The sequence below is a fragment of the Sander lucioperca genome, chromosome 13, assembly GCF_008315115.2.
Source record: "Sander lucioperca isolate FBNREF2018 chromosome 13, SLUC_FBN_1.2, whole genome shotgun sequence".
Taxonomy (NCBI): domain Eukaryota; kingdom Metazoa; phylum Chordata; class Actinopteri; order Perciformes; family Percidae; genus Sander; species Sander lucioperca.
In genome coordinates this window covers 22,421,664-22,430,792 of record NC_050185.1, presented here as the reverse complement: position 1 = coordinate 22,430,792, position 9,129 = coordinate 22,421,664, and positions in this window count along the sequence as shown.

Genomic DNA, 9,129 nt, shown 5'->3' with positions numbered 1-9,129 from the left:
GTTTTTCTTCTCTTACACCAAGGTTCTGATAATTCCAACAAACATGACAGATAACAGATGTAACATGCCAACATTTCATCAAATAGACACAGCCACGTGTTCCACCTCTTCCATCCAAGATGAATTAGCAATGCAGTGGGGAAACAAATAGGGTGATCAAACGTATTAAAATGCTGACATCTCATGAGATGTAGAGATTCATGCCCTCTGTAAGCAGTCCTGAATGAAAAGCAAAAAACAAAACACCAATCACTGTTCATTTTATTGTAGATAGTTTGTAAGAATAACAATCATGGAAAAAAGAATGCTGAGTAAAAAAAACAATTAATTTTATTTTTTTTCCCCTTCCTTTTCTTTTCGAGTACAGTGCTCCAGTGTAAGAAATCAATTATCACAAATAAACATCCCTAGTTGCATGTAGATGATTAAAAGTCAGTCAGTGGCTTTTCCTGCAACATTTGTTGTAAATAATTATAATAATATTAATCCTGCTGCTGACATTTTCCTGTAACAGAGTCTTTAACTGCAGGTTGTCGATATGCAGCGAAGACAGTAATGAGATATCTACGATCTTAGCGGTAGTGTGCTAATGCCAGGAATGAAACTGAGATGTTTCATGAAATGAAAAATAACAAAGCCATCTACCCTGTATGCAAAATACAGGAATGTTAAAAAAGGCATTTTCATAATAATACTTTTATTATACTGCTATAACACTTTAAAACTCTAAAAAATATGTTTGATGACTTATCCTGCATGCAATACAATGTGAATTGATCATAGCGTCAGAGGTCATCAAGCCAACCCCTCACATCATATAAAAAGACTGAACTTTATATTTCACAGTTACAGCTTTCCGTCAGATCATTTATAGATTTCAACGTTTCTGACAGCACTTGAAAGCAGCATTCTTTCACAGGAGAGACAGAAAGAAAAAGACAAGCGAGACATAGCGAGTGCTTTGTTGTTGCAGGAAACATTCAACTATTACACAAACTCAGTTTAGTGCTTGTGTTTCGTTTTTACCCTCATAGTGTTTTAAAACTTTCGATAGAGGCTGTGATGTTTCCTGTTTACTGTACGGGACTCTCACACCGCCTCAAAACACACTGACAAGTCTGATCTCCGGTTACATGATTGGCCACTGCAGCGTGACGTGGGGTTGCTTTCTCCAAAAGGTGAGTCGGTCTCAACTTTTTTCCGCAGGCCCGCTGTGTTTTTTTGAGTCGTTATTTCTATAGTCTACTTTTAGTGTCAGAATCTTTACTAATTCAAAAATAGTAAAAATAATTGTGTTTTGTATGTTATTGATACAAAATGATCATTTTAGGTGGCAAAAGTAATTCTCAATAACTAAATGTGAAGCCTGCAACTTGAATGTTTTTCACAATGACCTTTGGTAATGAGCAGAGTAGAGTTACAAGATTCAAAAACTGATTTGTTTGTGGTAAATCGTAGCAAGTCTGAGTATTTTGCCAACCCTGGAGTCACTTGCACCTGTGCACCCACATTATTTGTAAAACTATGTTGGCAATGCTTGCACTGTGGAGTTCTTATACAGTTGCCTAATTAGTTTTTTTCACAATAACTAGCATGTAAATATTTCCCCTACGCTCTGAAATTTCAGTAACTGTCCACTGCCACCCAGTGCATGCTGACTGTCTTACTGAATGTGATGAGTGCAGTCTATCATGGTTATGTGACAAATGATGTGATGTGAGCGTGCTTTGCATCCCCCCACAGCATCTAGCCTCATGTTTGTGTGCTCTTTGATTAAACCATGTGGCTGTGCAGAATGAGTCATTCACTCGGTCAGTTAGCCAGCCCCTCTTAGCTCCTCCTGAAGGCCATTTGGTTACTGGATGCCTGGTCATTTAACTGTCCAATGCTGCAATGGCGCCACAGCACAGATGGTTGCTGCTGAGTGCCTCCTCTTAGCTCATCAGTGGTAGCAGGCTCAGATCAGCCATCGCTGTACTCACTCTCAGCACTCCTGCCTCCAGCAGGCAGAGATTGCATTATGCTGGGTTTCGATTATTGGTTATTGCCTATTTATATAGCGTTTCGGGACTCATTCTGCAGTAAATAAGTCCATCTGGAGAACATAGACATCATCCTCTGGCAGGGACACTAGAATCCTCCTCATACTTGCATAGACTAAAATTGGCTCTATTGCGGTTTATTTATCTCATTCAAATTATTTGTATTATGTTGGAAGAGCTTCTTATGATGCCAAAGAAAAACGATTGTTATTATATATAGGATTGGGTACCGAAACCCGGTTCCACTATACCAAATTTCGGTTCCGAAACAACTCTTTTTTTTCTTTCTCCCTTTTCCGCCGAGTGGTGCACGTGTCCGCTCGCGGTGTGAAGCACGTCTCTGCGCTATTCTCCGACATGCACTCTACAATCACTGGTGATAGATGGCTTTTTGTACACGCTCCGAAACGGACGTAAACATATCATGCTATTGTAAATGTAGGCTACTTTTAAAATGGCATATTTTCCCACGGGGCTCACCGAAATGGACGTAAAAGCATATTAACCATTCACTGCACGTGATTGCTAGTAAACATATTACACTTGGGGGAAGCGGGACAGCCTCCCCAAATTGTCTGCCCTTTCAAACTCCTACCTGTGTGTACAGGCCTCTTGGACACCATCTGAGAGAGTTTTCTCCTGTGCAGGACATGCCATAAGTCAGGAGAGTTGTCTTATATGGTCATTTTTCTGCAAAAGAACTGCTAAAGTTTGAAGCTGGTTGGCATACCAACTCAACATTTATTTTGTTGTTACTTGTTAATAGTGTAACTGTTATTTGTTAAATTATTGTAGTTATGTGTTAGGTGACTTAGGTTTACTAATTATATATTTAAGTACTTTAAAACGTTAATATATTGTTAAATTTAAATAATTTTCAATTTTCCATAAAAGAGCCTTTCTTTGATGTCATTTTTCAGTTTTTCAAGAATCGGTTTAGGAATCGGAATCGTTTCAAAAGTACCGGTTCGGCATCGGAATCGTAAAAATCCAAACGATACCCAACCCTAATTATATATTATTTTTGAAAATAGTATTTTACTAAAATTTGCCTAAAACTGAAAAGGTGTATGTGCATCTAAAATAAGTGAAAATAAAAATGCAATATCAGTGCAGTGTCATCATGTCACACTCAAGAAGCTAATACCACACAACCAGTGGTGGAATGTAACTAAGTACATTTACTCAAGTGCTGCACTTAAATTTGAGGTACTTTTACTTTACTTAAGTATTTTTCTTTTCATGCCAATTTCTACTTCTACTCAACTACATTTCAGAAATAAATATTGTACTTTTTACTCCACTACATTAATCTGACAGTTTTAGTTAGTAGTTACTTTACAAATTAAGATTTTTGCACACAAAACACATAGTTCATAAAATGTGAAGTTTTATTATGAAGTAAACTACCCAACTAAATATAGGCCTACAAGTACAGCTGAAATGATTAGCCGATTAAACACTTAGTTAATTGACAGAACTGTTTGGATCGTTTCCAGTTTCTAAAATCTGAGGATTTTTGGAGGATTTCTGAGGAGTACTTTTACTTTTAATACTTTAAGTACATTTTTCTGATGATACTTACTTTTACATAAGTAACAATTTCAATGCAGGACTTTTACTTGTAACAGAGTATTTTTACAGTGTGGTATTAGTACTTTTACTTAAGTAAAGGATCTGAATACTTCTTCCACCACTGCACAAAACCAAATGGCATGCATGGTTTAAAGTCTAACAAGTAAGCTAGTGAAGTGATTAACCTGCTTCTAGATTATCCAGCTATACTGGAGCATCACAACAGTATCAGCTTCCCATCACTGTCCGATGGCAATGGTGGCTGATGATCTAGACATTGGACCTTCATATGGATCTGTGTGTTGGAAAATGTCAAAGCACCAGGATTGATCACAATAGATTATAGGGGAAACAATTAGGGCTTTAAAGGACAGAGACAATGAGTGCATGATACTGCATGGCTTACTGTAAGACAGATTTTAACAATATGGTGAGGTTTTTGTTCTGACTGTGACTACACTCTGAAGAGACCTTGAAGTTAGATTTTCTTCGTGTATTTGAGATCATTGTTGTAAAAAAATAATAAAAATCTCTATTTTTTTAAGCTAATTTCGGCTATTTTAGGCAGTCTTCCATTCAATTGAGCTCTGAATTTTACTCTGAAATGATTTTGTTGGAGTTTAAGCTATAGTTTCAGTGACATATTTGAAAAATGATTTCCAGAGACATAGAGTAAAATGATACATAGGCATTTTTCACAAGTGTAAATAATAAAAATAATGATTGCTGAAATCTTATTAAGCTGCCTTAGTTTCAGGCAGGCTACTGGTATTATTGTGTATGCTGCTCATAGTCACACTGTCATGACTGGGACATCACTATTGTTATTAGTAACACCTGTGCTTTTCCTGCTGTGACTGTAAAAATGTTTGCTGTCAAAAAGGCCTTTATTGTAAATCCTTTAAGGGTCCACATGCAGGGTGCAGAGGCAAAAGAAGGTTGGATAAAAATGCAGTTTACTTGGTCTTTTTTGAGAAACAAGGTCAACAACAAACAAGTAGTCAGTAAAAATAAACAGCAGCAGTCAGAACAAGGGCTGGAAATAAAAGTGCAGTCGGACCTGATTTCACCAGACAAAACTTGTGTGGTGTGGCAAAAAGCTGGCGGGACAGGAGATAGGGTAATATAGTATGTAAGAGCAGTTCACAAAGCTGTTAATTATACAGTATCTTATTAGACACTTCATTGTCATTACACTTTGGCACTGTCATTGCACTAAGTGCTGCTAAGCAGAAACTTTTCTTCTCTGCTGCTTGTTTATGACAATTCCAGGTCAATTCCATCCCCTTTCTCAAAGTAGCTGCACATCAGAGAACCTCACAATGTCATGTGTCAAAATTCAATTAGACTGAACTCAGATTGAAGTCAAGAGTCAATGTCGATTTGCAACTGGAAGCAAATACACTTAACACTGCTCTTCACAGAAATAAATGGGCTGATTAAGAGGAATAAGGGGCAGGTGTGCAGGCAGGTGCTAATTAGGAATGGCAAGAAAAGCTGAGGACAGGGAGTAAAAGGCAGTGTGTGAAATGACAGAACTTTCAGGCATGGAGAGAAAAGAATACTATATATATATATATATATCAGAATCAGGCAATTTAACCCTTTAAAATGTCCTTATGATCCAAAAGAAATACACCCAGAGTTTTTAACACTCAAGTTTGTGGTACCTCAACGTTGGCACGCTTGTTGGAGCTCATATGAAATCCTCAAGGAGAATATTATCTGTACTTACTGTTCCTCTGTAACTCAGAAAGCTGTTAGTAGCAGGCTTTTCAAACCCGCTGTCCAGCTGGAAGCTCTCTGGAGTCTCTGTTCGTGTGCAAAACTCAGGCTCTTCTGCCATGCAGCAGCAAATCCTGAGCACCTCTACTGCAGCATCACGTGTGGCAGCATCCAATGTACACTATCCAGAAATTCACAAACACTAATGAGCCTACTAAGCTTACCTATAAATGTCCATATCATTGCCATTATCAATGTACATACTCACTCAGAAACTTGGTGGCAAAGTAGGTTTCGGCACACACACAGTCTGTTCTCCCAGCTCATTAGGGTGAAAGTTAACTAGCTAGCTTATTAGCAACTGTCCACACATGGCTATGGCGTTAGCTCCACTTCATTAGCATTACCGTTACCGATTGAAACAGCTACAAAACCTAGTTTACTCTCCCGTTTTAGCAGGGTTACACACTGACATGAATCCCACCGGTCTTAACTTTAATGAACAGTAATTTAACCGATGTACTGAACTTACAACCAACTCGTTTCTCTGACCTTTTCCCGCTTCTCTCCCTCTTAATGTGTCTCTCGTTCCATTAACTCCCACCCCCTCAAAAAACCCAGTAGGTTACAAGACTCCTCTCTGATTGGCACTGATAGGCTAGTAACAAAATTGAAACCTGGCAGCACCCAATACAGAAGAAAAGCACATGAGAGGTTCAAGGGCTACTTACGGCAGAGGACATTTCAGTATATTACCAAACTGTGTTTTAGATATTTATGCAAACGTTATTATATACCAGGGATAATTGAACCAGCCTCTATATTTCTGTTAACAGAAATACATATAGAACAATATATAAACAAATTTAGCAGTTGCTACACCAAGATAGGTATAGAAAACAATTATTGTCTGCTTATACTATTGTATAGTATAGGATATTAACAATAGACTGATTAACAATAAAGGCAATTGCAATCACTGTGACAATAAAAAAATATATGGAGGAGTTAGGACTTGGTGACAGTTTGCATATCAATAATCCAACACTATATCAATATTGATCATTTTCACCGCTACATTATCCGCATTGACTTGGAGTTTTTCCTTATCCGAATCGACGATACAAAGACTGAGGGGGTTGTATAATAAAGCCCATTGAGGCAAACTAGTGATCTGTGATACTGGGCTTTATAAATAAAATTTACTTGCATTTTCCCTCAATAGTAGTAACTCAGTTATACAGAACTGTAATTGCCATACAGTTGATTCAAATGCTGATAACCCTCCAGCACACACTTACACTATAGTTCAAGGGCGTAAATCCCAGGGGGGTCAGGACCCCCCCCCCCATCTGAGGGTTGTCCCCCCCCTAGAAAACCATGCTGTGTATTGTAAATAACTTAAAGATGTATACTTAAAATATCTGTGTAAGTAGTAAAACATTCCAAACCCCAAAAAATGCTTTTTAAGTTTAGGAACATTTTGAGTTCCCCCTCTCTTGCCTCACAGTGGTTTGGTCCACTGCCTGCTGTACGTTAGGAATCGGATCTGCACTCGACTCACAGTCACATCGGTAGTGACAGGAATGTAGCTAGTAAGTAGGCGGTTCAAGGCTATTTTATTCACATTAAACATCAGATGAAGTTGTTCTTTTCTCAAATAGAAATGATGCTGAGTAATTAATTAATTAGTCATGACAAAAAGTTCGCTATGTTAGTAATGTAACGTTACCTAGCTTGTTTAATAGCTTCTTGGATAGAAATGCAACCACTACAACTAACGTTACCACGGCGATAAGCCTAACGTTGTGTGTGAACTGATATTAGGGTTATTATTATAGACTGTATATTGAAGATCTACAGTTGTGTTTTGTTCAATATGATGTTAAGTGGCTGATCAATAGGTTTGCTGCAGACAGTGAGGCTCATGTGGCTGTCAGGGTTAGCAGATGAGCTTTACCAGTGGCTCGCTAATTTACATTATAATCAGCTAATTTAACAAGCGTACAAAAGTATTGTATTTCTTTTATATGGGGACACTTTTTCAAAATAAGTCATTATGTTTTAAGGTATTTTTGTGGCTTGATTGTAAACAACTTAAAATAAATAGGCTACATGGTTTTAAAGAAGAATATTTTGGTCAATTTAGTCAGCTTTTTCATTGAATCAAGAGAACCACTAAAAAGAAGGATAATGGTACAGTCTCCGTGCTACACTAATGATAGTATTAAGGCTTTCCTCTGTGTACACGTCCTCTACGAGTATAATTGTGGCTGTATTATTTGTGTCCCCTTCAGAAATTGCTCTTCAGAAATGTTACGTTTATTGTCCCCCCCTACTGTTAGATCAGATTTACGCCCATGCTATAGTTACCACTTTAAAATATTTTTTTTCCTCATGCACATTGCACATACATTGGCAACAGATACATGATGACTGTTGGCAGTACAGTTTCCCAATGCACAAGGGGACAAGGAAAGGATGCCTACTCTCTCCTTCTGTCTTTGCAATATTCATCAAACCCCTTGCTGCAGAGGTCTGCCAGAGCGACACATCATTAAATATATACAATTTATCAACGCAAACCACAGAATAAATCTATATGCAGATTATATCTTACTTGATTTACAGAACCCAAAGTGTCATTACAAGAAAACATTAACCTTGTCAATAGATTCTCTAAAATCACAAACTACTCCATCAACTGCTCCAAATCAACAGTGTTACCATATTCCAAAAAGAGTTGGAATCGGTCAGTCCTACCATCCACTATTGCTCTTTCTCCTTCTTTTTAGATCCAGTTCCGGCACCATACGAGCGGCAGCCAGCAACAGTTGCTCTTTCAGCAATTTCCTTCAGTATAAATAGTTACTCATCTTACTAAACCCAAAAAGGCTCTTGAGTTTATTGAGGCACCAAATTTCCTTAACTATTTCCCTGCTATCCAATTACAAATTGTTCATAAATGTATATATAATGTACTAATATATACCCACTCTTCTATGTCCTGTGTTGTTCACATCTTTTGTCATATTACAGTAATAGAAGAAGAAACAAAATAAACAGCTTTATGAAAGAATAATTCCTAAATGTTACTTATTGCCTTCTTTTATTCTCAATCAAGGCCCAGAACACGAATATCTATCACAGAAATGCTATTATCAGCCTTGATCACAGTGACAGCATAATATTTTCTATTGAACTCTGAGACACCATGCATAGCAGATGTAGATACAATACATAACACTGAATTACATTAAACTCTTTTATGTTCCACAAAACATGAGGAATATGAGGAAACAGTCTCTTGCCTCGACTCATCTTACAGTTTTAGTATCTATCTTGAAATGTAAAACTATGTTGGCATTATTGTGTTCTTTGGGTTGTCATGGGAGTTTGAAATGAGAAGTTGGATGAAAAGCTTTCAAAAAGACATCTTAACCAGAGTAAATCCCTCACGTGGGTTGTCAGAAAATTGAATCAGAGCCCACATTTATGGGTTTGCACTATTGAAATATTTCTAAAGCATTGTACATTTCTAGCAGCATTTAAAATGCAAAGGGGCCATAGTTGCAGTTCTCTGAGGGTTGAGGTGGAGAACTACTTAAGGGATCTATGGGTTTTAATGGGATCTGTCACATCCATCCCTGGTTGTTTATGTAACCAGTAACAGAACGACCTTATACACAATGACAGCATAACACTTTCTTCATGGAACAGCAGATGTGTAGTACCTCCTTGCTTATACACAAGAGAACCAAAATAGAGATTTTTTTTATTAATCAAA